This window comes from Mesocricetus auratus, unplaced genomic scaffold, assembly GCF_017639785.1.
Source record: "Mesocricetus auratus isolate SY011 unplaced genomic scaffold, BCM_Maur_2.0 Super-Scaffold_100003, whole genome shotgun sequence".
Taxonomy (NCBI): domain Eukaryota; kingdom Metazoa; phylum Chordata; class Mammalia; order Rodentia; family Cricetidae; genus Mesocricetus; species Mesocricetus auratus.
In genome coordinates, this window is record NW_024429188.1 from 14,252,409 (window position 1) to 14,267,201 (window position 14,793).

Sequence of the window (14,793 nt, forward strand, 5' to 3'; positions counted from 1 at the left end):
GAAATGTCAGCTATTCCTGTGTCCTCTCTCAAAAACTCTTCCCCCTTTCTCCTCCTTCCCTTTTGTTTCTCTTCGTCCTTCTTCATCCTTTTTTTTTCTTCTTCAAGACAGTGTGTCATACAGTCCAGGCTGGCCTTGAACTCACAATGTAGCTGAGAAAATCCAACTTCTGATAAAGATCACAATTGTGTATCACCACACATCGTTTCTGCAGTGCTGAGAAGTGGAGCCAGAGCATAGTGCATGCTACTCAGGCAGCATGGGACATAGGACCAACTGGGGTACAGTCACAGCTGCTTCTCACAAGTCTTAATGAAGATTCATATTCTTGCGGCAGACTCTTGGGCCACACAAGAAATATAATGAAGCCTATAACCAAGGTCACTTGCCTGAGTTCTGGGATCACAAAAGGACAGACATGAAGTCCCCTACCCTTGACAGAATGATAGGCTCACCTCCTAGCAGTTGTTGGCAAATCTGCAGCACACTCCCCCAGCTTCCTGACAGAGAAGCCCAGTGGTCAGGAAAGACCTGTGCCACAATAAATGCACAGGGTAGAGAGGCCAAGCGGAAGGTCAAGCATGGGCCCAGCACCAAGCAGACATGACACAGGCTGAAAGGGTTACTGAGTAAGTCCTAGTATCTGGTCAACGGCAAAGCAGAATCTACTTGGGAGGGGCTACTTTTGCACAGTCTATCACTGGTACATTTTGAAGGCTACATATTCTATCACCATGGACAAATATTCATGGTTGCTTTAAATCTGCTTGGCTTCTGGTGCTTGTAATGCAGTTGAATATAAAATGGTAAATCACTTTGGCCATTAATGATTTCCACCAGTTTGTTTAGTGAAAATGTACAGTATTGACAAAAGAGCAGAAAAACATGTGCCCTCATATACAACCAGTAAGAGGTCAATTGGGACCTTGCTAGGGAAGTAAGGTCATGACCATTCAGTTGAGTAACTCCACTTTAGGAGCACAACATATGCATAGAAGTTTAAGCATGCGGATATTCGATGTGACAGTGTGTCACAGCATGACAGGAACCAGAGAAGCAGGCATGTTTGTTTCACACCATCAACCTGTCTCCTTGTTCTTAGAATGCCTGTGATTGGCAGATTCAAGCACGATTCCAGCCCAGCCTCTACTATGGATCCACTATAGTGGCTGAAGACTTCCGCCCCAGTACTTTCTCAGGTCACAGAAGGTCACTCAGACTGTGACAGGCGGAGCAAGAATTGCATAGTAGTTAACTATAGGGACCACACCCCATCAATGGGAGAAAGTGATAAAAGATGAATGCCCCAACTTCCTTATTTTCTAGACAGACAATGCATGTGCAGTTCCATAACATTCCTGAGAGGGAGCTCCATCTGCCAACAGCTCACTGGCATACCCTTTGACTCCTCTGTTCCTTTCTCTAGCTCATTCTCCCCATCTCTTTTCTTGCCTCAGATACTATTTACTTGGGAACCCAAACCAAGAGAAAATCTATTATGAAAGATATGTGTGGAAAATAAAAATAAATAGGGTATAATTATTGGGGTACATTTTTAAAGTAGAATATCATGAAGTCATTAATATTACCTTGGACTCAAAGTAAAAAGAAAGTATGTGGTCACATAAGGGTTTGTGTATGAAAGCTCATACCAGATTTATTCATAATAGCCCTAAATTGGAGAAATGCGAATTTGTGACTGAATAAAAATGTGGTATAGACATACTGTAGAATGCTGCTTAGAAATAAAAGAGATGGAATATTGCTGATGCAGGCAACAACATGAACCTCAAAATGAATATAGTCAGTGAAAAATATGCAGAGAATATATGACAAATGATTCCACTTATGTATTAGCGGGTGTAGTGAGGCATGTAAAGACATGTAAAGACAGTATTTGGGAAGCAGAGGTACGTGGTTCTCTGTGAGTTTGAAGACAGCCTGGTCTACATAATGATTCCAGAACAGCCAGAGCTATATAGTGAGGCCCTATCTAAAAAAAGAAAAACTTTAGTATAAACTAATCTACACTGACAAAGCAAATCCATAGTTGCCTGGAATAAGGGCTAGGAGTGGAGGCATCAATGAGAACAAAGGGGAAGAAATGTAGAATTACAAATGAATACAAGGAAACTTTTAGAAGCAACGGATATGTTCATTCTCTTGATTGTAATGTTCACTCCATGAGTGCTCACAAATGCTGACATCCATCAATATGTGTTGTGTAGTTTCCTGTATGCCACCGATTAAAAATGAAAAATGGCCTTGGAAGAAAATAATGACATGAAAATTATTCATATTAAAATGATAGCTTGAAGCCAAAAGCTGATTTTAAGTCAGTATGACCATATGAGTATAGATACCCATACAAATTCATAGATTAATGATAAAAATGAAAGTGTCCAATTTTTACTAGTATTTATCTCAGAGTTTAGGGGATGATGGTGATTTGTTTGGTTATTTTTTCTTTCTTCTTTTACCTTGCCTTATTTTATTTTATAGATATACCTTTCAATTTTGATAATGAATAATTATTACTTCTGTAAAGTAGAAAAAATGATAAGACAAAGTATCTTATGCTACATGCCAGGAAAACAGGAGAGGCCAATGACTTTCAAATTAGGTTTTTAGAGCCCTGAGTATTTCATGAAGACGCTTCAGAGATCGGCCTACAAGGAAACCAGGGCAGATATGGCCTGAGTGTCATTTTGACTCAAAATTGAGCGGCTGTTTTCATATAAGAAACAAATTTGAAGGTCAGAAGTATATAATTTACTGAGGCCTGAGGCGGTCGAGTACTTTATGGTGAAGACAGACCTTAGAGGAAATATGAGCCTTGACCAAGTAAAGCAGCAGAAAATGGGTCTTAACAGACTAATCCAACCGGTGAAAATGGAACATTTCCCTCCAGAGCATACCTTTCCTTATACCTATTACTCTGTCAATGCAAAAACATACCTCCCATTTCAAAGGGAATAAGAGGTAGTTTGTTCAAATATGAGTGACCATGGACCAGGAAGACTGGTTTAGGCGACTGTAAATACCATGTTTCAATGTGTAACAGTTTGATGAAATTTTTACAGTAGGAGAACAAGGAATGTGTTTGTAAAATGCATTGACTGAAACATCAGGTAGGCAGTTACAGCCAAGCATGGAAGTAAGACTGTACTATAGATCAGGGAAGTCTCCACTATTTCATGTGTTATCTGATAACATTCTTAGAAGTCAGGGGATCTGTTTGTGCATTCCAAAAGAGGATTTTACTGGATCATCACTAGGACATTAGTTCAAACACAGAAGTAAGCAATGAAGGCCTATTAAAGGGTGCTAGTGATATTGCAAGGTAATTGGCTTGAGACCTGCCACATTCTAGCTCTCTACAATCACTGAAGACTTACAACTTTGTTGAATTTTCACACAGATTTTCTCTGAGGACTTCAGTTCGCAATACTCAGCTCTGTCTTCGAGTAAGAGCTATTCACTGCACAAGACACAGCTCAAGTATAAGGCCACACAAGATCACTCTGTTAGGAATCCAATGGACTGCACAGCAGTACCAAGGGTGATGGCAGAGATATTTTTAGTGGACTTCATCCTCCTAATTTCTGCCAGAAGCTGTGCTATTAAATCACTAATACTTTATCAGGGTAATATGAATTTCCTCACACACATAACTTTTGACCCTTACCAACCCTCCAAATGGCTCTGTCTTTTCCTGGTACTGTCCCAAATGGTACTGAAAATCCAAAGACTCCTCACTTTCATGTGAAACTGAACACCCTTTTGAATGTCAACAACAACAAAAAAAAGACACACAACTTTCTACTGGCTTTCTTTTTTTTTCAAGGTTCCCCAACAGTTCTTGAGTGTTCTGCAGTAAACTCATATAACCATTCTAGAATTATCCAAGTGGCAACTAAGACGGGCTTGTAGTTTGAGCTGCTGCCAAAGTATGTGAGACAATGAGCTGGCTTTACACAGGCTGGATCCAAAGTCCTGAGCCAACAAGGGCTATGTGGACCAAGGGACACGCACTGGGGCTTACTAGCTTCTTGATGATCCTCATAATCCTAGATTAATACCAAACATTGTGTCTTTGCTGGCATCCAAATCTATGTATCTTGTTAGGTCCATGTTTTGAAAGCAATTGAAAGTGCACGGCAGTTCAAGGCTTACCAAGGAAAGTCAGCCCGCTCATTTCTGGCCCATGACCTGCTAGAAGGTTTTCTTTGGTGACAGTATATCAGATACAGTATGGTCCTGTCCATGGACAAACTGTCTCGGCCCAGTGTTGCTCTTCAAGTTCACCAGGCAATTCAGGTTCCAAATGACTTAAAATAGCGTTTTCATCTGCTTCAACCTAGGCTCTAGTTGAATAGGAAATGATTAAAGCAGTCCTCCACTGACAAAGATACGTTTGTGAACATTTTCAAAGCGTAGCCATGAACTAAGCAATAGCTTTATGATTTGCTTGCAGAAAATGTACTCGACACTTTCAGTCTTAGGAGCTCCATTTAAAATTGTGGTTGTTAGCAGAATTGTCTTTCCCTCTGAGATGAAAAGTATAAGACCACACAAGATCACTTCCGTTAGGAATCCAAAGGACTCCGCAGCATTGCAAGGGGTGTGGTAGAGATACTGAAAGGACACCACTGTTTAGAGATTGAGAAGTAAAGTCTACTCCTTTTTAGTGTCTCAGAAAAACAAAAAACTTTTTGTCTTTTAACTCCTAAGACCGAAACACTGTCAAGTACATTGGTATTTCTCAGTTTAGCAGAGAGTGGTAGGTTAAAATACAAATAGCTTAACCAAAAAGAATGTGCCAATTATCCCCACCCAAGGAATTTCAGTTTTTCTAAATGCAGTATTTATGCTTGCAGCTGCAAAGTCAACAAACACGTAGGCATAGGCAAAGCTCATAGTTTAGAGCACACTGGAGTAAGGGCTAATCACAGTAGGTCCCACCTGGCCCCTTGAGTATGCAGATCTGCAGCTCACTTAGGACCAGATGGCTCCTGCTGCTCTGGACTAAGACACAAGATTAGTTTCCAGTTGGCTTGCTCTTAAGTAGTTTTGGACTCTCTCAAGGAAGTTTAAAATACTGATGGCAGCACCCAATCCTAAAACATCTAATGTCACTCATTGGCCTGGGTCTTTTCTGTACCTGAGGTATTTAAAAGCTCTGAAGATAATACTGATAGACAGTCACGATTGGGAAGTATTGTTTTAAAGAAGAGCCCACTGGCCTATTTTTACAATAAAGTTTTGCTGAGACATTAGCCATTTGTTCACATATTGCCCATGGTGCCTTGTACATGTCAGTAGCAGAGCTCAGAAGTTTCAACAGAGATGGGAAAACCTGAAAAGGCAAAAGTGCTTATTATCCAGTCTTTCACAGAAAATGTTTGATGAGCCTATTTTAAAGAGAAGTTTCAGGAAGACTTTCAACATCCTGGAAAAAAATCTCCACGGAATGTAAATATTAAAGTAATGAGGCTTAGGGCTCCTTCCTGTTGCCCTGTTGCCTTACAAAACGCATGCTGTTCTCAAGTCATAGCTAAGAACACCCGAGGAAGGAAAGGCCGAGCTAGTTTGTGTTAGCAGAAGCAGGGTGCTACATTCTGAAAGACACATTTCCCAAAGAACAGAGCAGAGGTAGGGAGGAGTAAGCTTCAGGGAAGAGTTTCTAGAAGCTTTTGGAAGATGGGGGCTTTGGAGCTGTCACTCTGGGATGCGTGGCACTGCAGAGGTGGACGGATCTGGTGATTTTTAGAAAGGTGGCTGTCTGATATGAATCATATTCCCCTTAGTCTGAGAGGCTTCTGCAAAGCTGCACACATTTCTCACACTTTTTTGGACATCAGGTTAGGTTTTCTACAATGCTGTTCTGTGCTCAGATGAGCACAATAGAATTTAAGCCACAGGATGAACACACCTAAAAGTCAGCCATTTTTGACAACTTTGGAGCAGTGAGGATGGAACATCTCAAAAGCTGTCAGCAGATCAGTAATGAGAACTGAAAGAGGAGTCTAACAGCTTACAGAAGAACAGTGTGGTATTTCTGGGTTTGTTTTCCCAGCTCCAGCTCTGAGTGGTTCTGATGAGACACGTATAAATTAGTATCTGCTCTCATCCTGGTCACTGGGACCCACAACATCTGTTCCCACTTCACTGTGAGGAGTACCTTACTGGCACTCAAGTGTCAGAGTACTAGCAAAGTGACCACATTGTATAATCCCCTTGCAGATCCAGACGGCCATCACACAGATTCTAGGCCTTTAAAAAATAGATGGAAATAGCTAGAATGAATACAAATGTATGCTTCTGGAGAAGCCTTTCCAGAATAATCAGTAAATGCCCTACTTATTCTGTGGTATGTTGGTCCTCAAAACAAGAGAAGAATGGCTTCTTCTCAACTTGCAGATCGAGACCCCTTTGTGGTCTAACCACATTTTCACAAAATCACCTAAAACCACCAGAAAACACAGATGTTTTCATTAAGATTCATAACACTCATGAAATTACAGCTATGAAGTAGCAACGAAGATAATTGTATTGTTGGGGATCACCACAACATGAGGAGTTGTATTAAAGGGCCATAGCATTAGGTAGCTTGAGGGCCACTGGTTTAGGAGCTTGCTTCTAACGACAGCTTTCATAGCAATAGGATCCATGAAAGTGACATAGACCAAGGTGAATCACAGGGCTATGCTGCCTTAGAGTAAGCACCAAACCTGAAATAAGAGGGATAATTTTAGAGGAATTGCATTGAGTCTCTCTCCATTTAGTTTGATGTTAGCTGTTGGTTTACTGTATATTGCTTTTATTATGTTCAGTTATATTCCTGTTATCCCTGACCTCTCTAGGACCTTTATCATGAAGGGGTGCTGGATTTTGTCAAAGGATTTTTCAGCATCTAGTGAGATGATCATGTGGTTTTTCTTTCACAGTTTGTTTATATGGTGGATTACACTGATAGATTTTCTAATGTTTAACCATCCCTGCTGGAGAGGGTGTGGAGAGAGGGGAACACTCCTCCACTGCTGGTGAGTGCCAACTCGTACAGCCACTTTGGAAATCAGTATGGAGAGTCCTCAGGAAAATGGGAATCAATCTACCACAAGACCCAGCAATTCCACTCTTAGGCATATATCCAAAAGTTGCAAATTCATACAAGAAGGACATCTGCTCCACTATGTTCATAACAGCATTATTTGTAATAGCCAGAACCTGGAAGCAACCTAGATGCCCCTCAACTAAAGAGTGGATAGAGAAAATGTGGTACATTTACACAATGGAGTATTACTCAGCAGAAAAAAACAATGGAATCTTGAAATTCGCAGGTAAATGGATGGCACTAGAAGAAATCATCCTGAGTGAGGTAACCCAGTCACAAAAAGACAAACATGGTATGTACTCACTCATATATGGATTTTAGACATGGATCAGGATAGTGCCAGTCTGCACTTCCACTGACAGAGAGTCTGGGAAACAGGAAAGAACCTAAGAGAGATATGCATGGTAACCCAGAGAAGAGGAATGAGGCAAGATCTTCTGAACAGATTGGGAACACGGTGAGGGGTAGCGGGGAGTGGGAGCTGGGAAGAAAAGAGGGGGAGAAGAGGAAGGAGAGTAGGTCGTGGGGGAACAGGAAGGTTGAGTGGGGGGTAGAATAGGGGGAAGAGGGAATCATAGGTTAGAAGACAAATCTGGCATCAGTGGAGACCTCCAGTGATCTAAAGGGATGACACCAACTGGCAAGCTAAGCAATAGTGGAGAGACCACCTCGAATGCCCATTCCTGATAATGAACTTGATGTCCATAACCATCCTGGAGCCTTCATCCAGTGACTGATGGAAGCAGAGGCAAACACCCAGAGTTAAACACTGAACTGAACCCATGGAACCCAGTAACAGAGAGAGAGGAGCGATGAGCAAATTGGCAAAGAATGGGCTAGCAAAACCAGCAGAGACAGCTGATCTGAACAGGGGAGAGCTCTTGGATCCCAGACCGACAGCTGGGAGGCCAGCATGGGACTGATCCAGACCCCCTGAGTGTGAGAGTCAGTGACACAACTCTTCTGGTAAAACTGTTTGATAGCTAGGCGTACACAGCTGTATGCCTAGATACTCAAAAAGTAGAGACTAGAGGAGCAAAAGTTTCAAGGCCATCATGGCAACACAGCAAAGACCTTGTCTTGACATAAATTAAAAAATTTCAAAAGGGTCAAGGATATAGTTCAATGGTAAAGTGTTCATGTAGCATATGTATACTCTCCTGGGTTTGATTCCCAGCACCAGAAAATGTTGTGTGACTCTTCAGTCACAGCTGACCTTCATGCACAATCGTGAATAACTCTACCAGGTTCTTATTCCAGCTTTGCCAGTGGCTGCAGCCATTCACCAGCATCACTTTTATGAATGCCTTCACATTAGCAAGCTTGGCAGTTTCAGTCTAAAAGCTGTTTGCATTGCAACATTACATTTTACAACATCCACATTCAATAGCACACTTACTTACCAAGCTCCTTTGCTAGACTATGAACTCTTTAATGGAGAATATTTGGCATACTTATCTTTTACTATCAATGGCTGCCATAAAAGAGGTACCAAGCAACATAAGCTGAATGTGACTGATGGCTTTTCATTTAAGATCTTCATCTTCAAATGCTGACTAGCAAAAAGCCTGGCATGATGTTTGATTGAGGAAAGACTCTGCTAGGTAATTGGTTTGTTTCTATGATTTCAAAATTCTCTGCTGACTTTTGCTTCCATATCCAATTTATGAGTATGTGTACAATAAATATTTGAACTGTAAAAACTTACTAATGTTAATGACTGACATCCTTAGTGGAGTATCTATGAGTTATTCATCTACCTCCAATGACGGCCATAAAGTAGGCAGCAATTAATAGTCATTGAATTGGGTCTTGTTTCATTTAAGACTGTCATCTTCAATATTTCTAGAACCACATAATAAGTAAAACCACATTTAAATTATTAGCAAGATTGAACAGAACATATAGATGTAACTTTGGGTGCTTGTAGAATGTTTTGTGTTATTTTGGCTTATGAATTGATATTCAAGTAAAACAGAACATATTTATAACCTTTACATGGAAATTTTCAATGACTAGGTATGTCTCCCTCTCTTTCTCCTTCTCTCCCTCTCTCCATCTCACCCTCTCTCCCTCTCTCTCCCTCTCCCTTTCTGGGATTGCCCAGCCTTTTGGCTTGATTCTGACACTTGCCTCTTCAGGAGGCAGCCTTGAATGCAGAGTCTTCAAACAGCAAAGTCTGTGGTCTCATTTAGAAGGACCTTTCTAAGCAAGTTTAGGAAGATGCGAGATAATGACTCTTTTTCACTCCCCTAGAATTTGAACACACAAATGTAAAAAGTCTATTAACTCTTTTAAAAAAACAAGAAAAGCAAAATGTCACAAAAAGTGAGATCAACTCAGATGCAGTTTTGATTAATGAAGGAGCTGTGTCCCTTCACTATTTGTTCTGGGAACTTTTCAATCACTTAGCATTGGCAAAGCTTCAGAACAAAGACAGTAATTACCAAATAAAAATTGCCTTCAGTGCATTGTCTGTGTTCACAGTTTGGCATGAACGGATTTATGATCCTTTCATTCCAATAGGAACTACCAGTCCGCCTTTCACTTCAAATAGCCTATTCATCTCAGCATAAAAACAGCTAAAATCCACCAGCAGAATATGCTGCCTCTGCAGCCAGGGTTGCAGACAGCAGGAGTCAGCTTCTTCCAGCAGCCCCAAATATAACTGGCTTTGAGGAACTACAAAACAAAGGCTCCAAAAAGCACTTACATAAGTTTTGAAAAACAGCAATTATTTAGTTCCAGTTCCTTTGACTATTCTGTGTCTTTATCCAAAATTAAATTAATTCTGTTGTGTACAAAATAGCCAAAATGCAGAGTACCAAGAGAGATTTGAGCTTAAATAATGATCTGTGGCTGTTATTCAGATACATAGATTGATACTTTCTACTCCTTGCAGTGCAATGTCAGAGGGTGCTGATTTTGGGGGGGGTTGGGATGGTCGGTTTCATGAAAGTTAAACAAACCATGAAGAAACACTTTAGCAGAAGCAAGCTAATTGGAGGCAGTTTGCTTGACTCCAAGTAACTATCTGTGAAACATTATCTTTTTGCTGACCCCTATCCCATACTTGAAGTAAATGTGTATGCTCATGGAGTCATAAAATAACAATCACAGATCGTGGATTCATAAAAGAAGTCTCATGAAAATATAGATCCTCATGGAAAACTATGTACACACGCATATGTGCATGTTAATACATGTGAAACAATTTCCAACTTGACAGTTTGCAGCCACAATTTTCTCATTCATGCATATCTTGTTTTGTTTTCATGGCAATAAGGGCCTTGGAAGTGTTCCTGTTGGCTTTTGACCGTCAGTGTATAAGAACTGGTCTCCTTGGTCTATCCCAAGTGAGCACCCGCTGTAACTATTCAGTTAACATGGATGTGTAACTATAACAGAGTGGCATCCTGAAAAGGTCCTTTTAAAAGTTGAGGAGCCTTATTTTCATGCCTTAACCTGTGGCTAACCCTGTGCATGACAACATGTAACTCTCTTGATCTTATTAAATCTCAGGATGCCTTTTCTTAGTTTTTATTTTTATGCGTATGGGTGGTCTGACTGCATGTATGTCTGTGTATCATGTGTGTGCCTGGTGTCATGGAGGCCAGAAGGGACTGTCAGATCTCCTGGGACTAGGGTTGCAGACAGTTTTGTGCTGCCTTGAACCTGGGTCCTCTGGAAGAACAGCAAGTGTTCTTTAACCACTGAGCCATGTCTCCAGGCCCAGGGTGCCTTTTAAAATTGTATTTATTAAATATTTTTATCAGTGGTAGAAATTGAATCTTGGGCTTCAAACACACAAGGCAAGCTCTCTGCCATGGAGCCATATTCCCAGCCAGTTTTTAAGCTTTTTGGCTACAGGGTCTCACTAAGGTTCCCAAGCTGTCATGAAGTCACTCTGTTACCCAGGCAGGCTATGAACTTGTCATCTTCCTGTCTCCTCCTGAGTAGCTGGTTAGAGACCTATATGACAACTAGGCCCAACTAAGATGCTATTTTTATTTTAATTTGTTTGCTGAGACAGGGTCTCATGTATTCCAGGCTGGCCTCAAATCTGCACTATAGTCAAGGACAACCTTCAAATTCTTATCCTCTTGCCTCTTCACTTTCAAAGTGCTGGGATTACAGGCTTGTACCACCACACTTGGTTTTATGTAGTGTTCGTAGTCAGATCCAGGGCTTCATGCATGCTAGGCAAGCCTTCTACAAACTAAGTCATATCCCTATCTCCATTAGTTTGTTTTGTTTTATTGACTGGTGTTTGAGTTTTTTAGATAAAGTCTCACACTAAAGCACAGACTGGTGTTACAGTAACTTCCCACCAGCCTGGTCCCAGTGCTGTGTTAGCTCCAAATAACACACAGAGACTCTATTAGTTATAAATCTATTGGTCAATGACTAGAATTTCTTATAGGCTAGCTCTGTCTTAAGTATTAACCCATAGCTACTAATATATGTATTTCTACATGGTTTTATCTTACAGAGAACACCAGACTCATATGTTCTCTCCTCCCAGGATCACATGGTGACTTTTCCTTACTACACTTCCCAGAATCCTCCTTGTCTCAACTAGTAAGAGAAACATATGTACAGAAGACTTCCTCCATCAGACTGGCCTGGAAGCCATTATACTAGAGCCCAAACTAATTTCAAACATTTAGCAATCCTCTTGCCTCAGCCTCCTAGGTACTGAAATTAAGAGATGAGAGTCCCATGCCCAGCTAGGATGCTCTTTTTTAAAATGCAGTGTCAAGAACTGTTCTTAACTGTTCTTATCCCTCTCATTAACCTCTTCCATAGAGAGATGACCCGATGAGACACTCAGGGCAGCTGGATGGGTTGGTTAGCAATATTCTGTTCCTTGCTTGAAGAATGAAGCCTCTAAGAATCCCCACAGTAAGTGAACCTGTTGAACTTTTTAGCCCAGGCACATATAGCTTGAACACAGCTGAAACACTGAACAACTTTTGTACTCTGAGTGTTTCTCAAGCACATGTGAGTGAGCGCTAGACTGGAGTGTGTCTCCAAGCTTGTTTCCATAGCTAACATTCTGTAACTCATTCTAGGATCAGGAGCCATTTTTGTGAACTGGTAACCATGAGTCTCCATCTGCCAATTGCTAAAGAGCCCGAAAAATTTTAAAACTCGGGGCAATTTTTTTCATAAAAGTACTTTCCCTCCCCATTCTTCAGCTTCCCTGTGCATTAACTGTCTACAATCCCCAGGAATCAGGCCAATGTCTCTAGTAATGCAACTCTAAATTCTACAAGTGTGTCCTTGGTTGGAGATTCCCCTAGTAGATATGGTTCATACAGAATCACAGCTCTCACTTCAAAGGGAATAAGAGACAGTTTGTTTTGGAACCAAATATGAGTGACTATGGCTCAGGAACATAGATTTATAGCACCCCAAAGGCCATATTCCAATATGAGAACAGTTTCATGAAATTTTACAGTAATGAAACAAAAAGTCAGACGTTTGAAATACATTGTGGAGCTAGAGAAAGAGCCTCATGGTTGAGAGTGTGTACTGCTCTTGCAGAGGACCAGAGTTCAATTCCCAGAACACAAGTCTGGCAGCTCACAACTGCCTGTAACTCTATCTCCAGAGAATCCGATGCCTCGGCCCTTCATGGGAACTAAATACAAACACACACACACGCGCGCGCACACACACACACACACACACACACACACACAGAGGATGTTACGTCAAACACAGAGATAGGCAATGGATGGTTATTAAAGGGTGCTAAAGATAGCCCAAGTTAATTTGGCACCAGATCTGCAACATTCTAACTATTCTGTCATTAAAATTCCAATCAGCCAATCAGCTTTATAGAATCTGTACTTCAGGTGAGGCTTCTTTCTTTCTGGGAAATTTGATTCACAGTGTAGATTAAGGGTCAGTTCTGAGGAATTGGCCTAAAAATATAAAGCAACAATATTCTGCCCCAAATCACATCTTTACAAATAAAACTTCTAAAACATCTCCGTCACTGCTATAATCTCCTGTGTTACTTGCCAACATCCCTCGGGCCTTATCCAAACTTTGCCTGTCTGTCTGCTTTAAATCCCAGTTGTTCATCATTTACTCTCTCCAGCTTCTCTCCCTGGCACACCCAGAAGATAGTTCTCAACTACTACCAATATAATAGTCATTGCCATATCTAAGGTCTGTTTCTTCCTCTGCAATCTGTTTTTCCATTTCATTTGCATTTCTTTTTTCTAGAATTCCTATATCCTAACTTTTAATGTCTTTGATTACTCTGCTCTGGACTGGCTCCAAGTGAATTAAAGTTTCCAGTTTGAATAGAGCACTTCCATGGAGATAAGACTCTTAAATCTGGCTGAACCTCAGGATCATACTTTTAAACTATGGATTACTACATCCAGCACAGCCATGTAATAAACATTACATTTTCTGAGACTTAAGTAACAGGATTTCCCCATGAGGTTTGTAAATACAAACAGCCAGCCACAATGGCTCTCTCTCAAATATTAACTTTCCTTGGTTAGAGAAGTTATCCTGAAAGACAGTCATCATACTACAAAAACTGTATTGATTTTCATTCAAATGGATTCCTTCCAAAACTCCAGGCCCTTCTCGACTTTTATGGCCTTTCCAGTCCAGCACAACTCAATGAGCAACTCGCACAGTGCACGTATACTGAAGGGATTGTGCACACTAAATTGCTTTGCTAGCATCCTCCGTGAGCTTTTAGGTTGTGGGGTCCTTCTTTTCTCGTACTACTGGAACTAAATCAATCTCAGTTCGAATTAACATTTGGAACAAGTGCTCACTGTATACCTCTGTGTGCATTTCCCATTAATCAGTAGCTACAGTTGAAGTCCCTTCAACATCATGGACACTTGGAACCAACCTGCTTGCCTCCACCACAAATGTATTATACAATAGCTGCCTTTTTGTTGAATAAATTTGTTTTCCTGAATGACATTTGGAACAGTCTGAAGGCAGAGGTTATGCCTTTAAAATGTTTACGTTCCCTTTAGGAAATGTTGCCAATGATCTCTAGTGAATATACCTTCAAAATGCAAAACACAAATGCAATTAAGCCTCTAACTAACTAACTAACTAACTAACTAACTAACTAACTAACTAACTAACTAACTAATTGACTGGATTACAGCTAAGGGAATTGAGGCCCAGGGCATTAGAGTGACTTATATAAAGAGTAGTAGTTAGGTGAGGTTGTGGACTAGCATAAGCCCTGGGCTCTTTTTGCTTGCTTCACCAGGGTAGGCAAATGCCCCCTTCCCTACCCCCCCTGCCACCACATTGAAATCTTGAAAGGCATGCTTTGGGAGGGTTGGAATGCCCCAGCCAAGTAATAGAGGGGAGTGGCACAATCAGTATGCTGAGGACTAACTCCGCTTTACTGTGTCAGACATGATCTTAGTGACTAAGCACTTATTCAGACAGGGGTACACTGACACTCAGGAGAGTCATAGTATTTCAATAAATCAGTTGATCAAGTACTGCTTGGCACAAGCTTCTGCAGGTCCTAACGTTTGGCCTTATCCCAGTCACAGACATAACATTAAGAATTAGCAGTGTGAACCTTTCCGTGATGTTCTTGACCCCTCTGGCTCACAGAATCAACTAACCTGGGCTCATAGGGGCTTACAGAGACTGAACAAACAGGG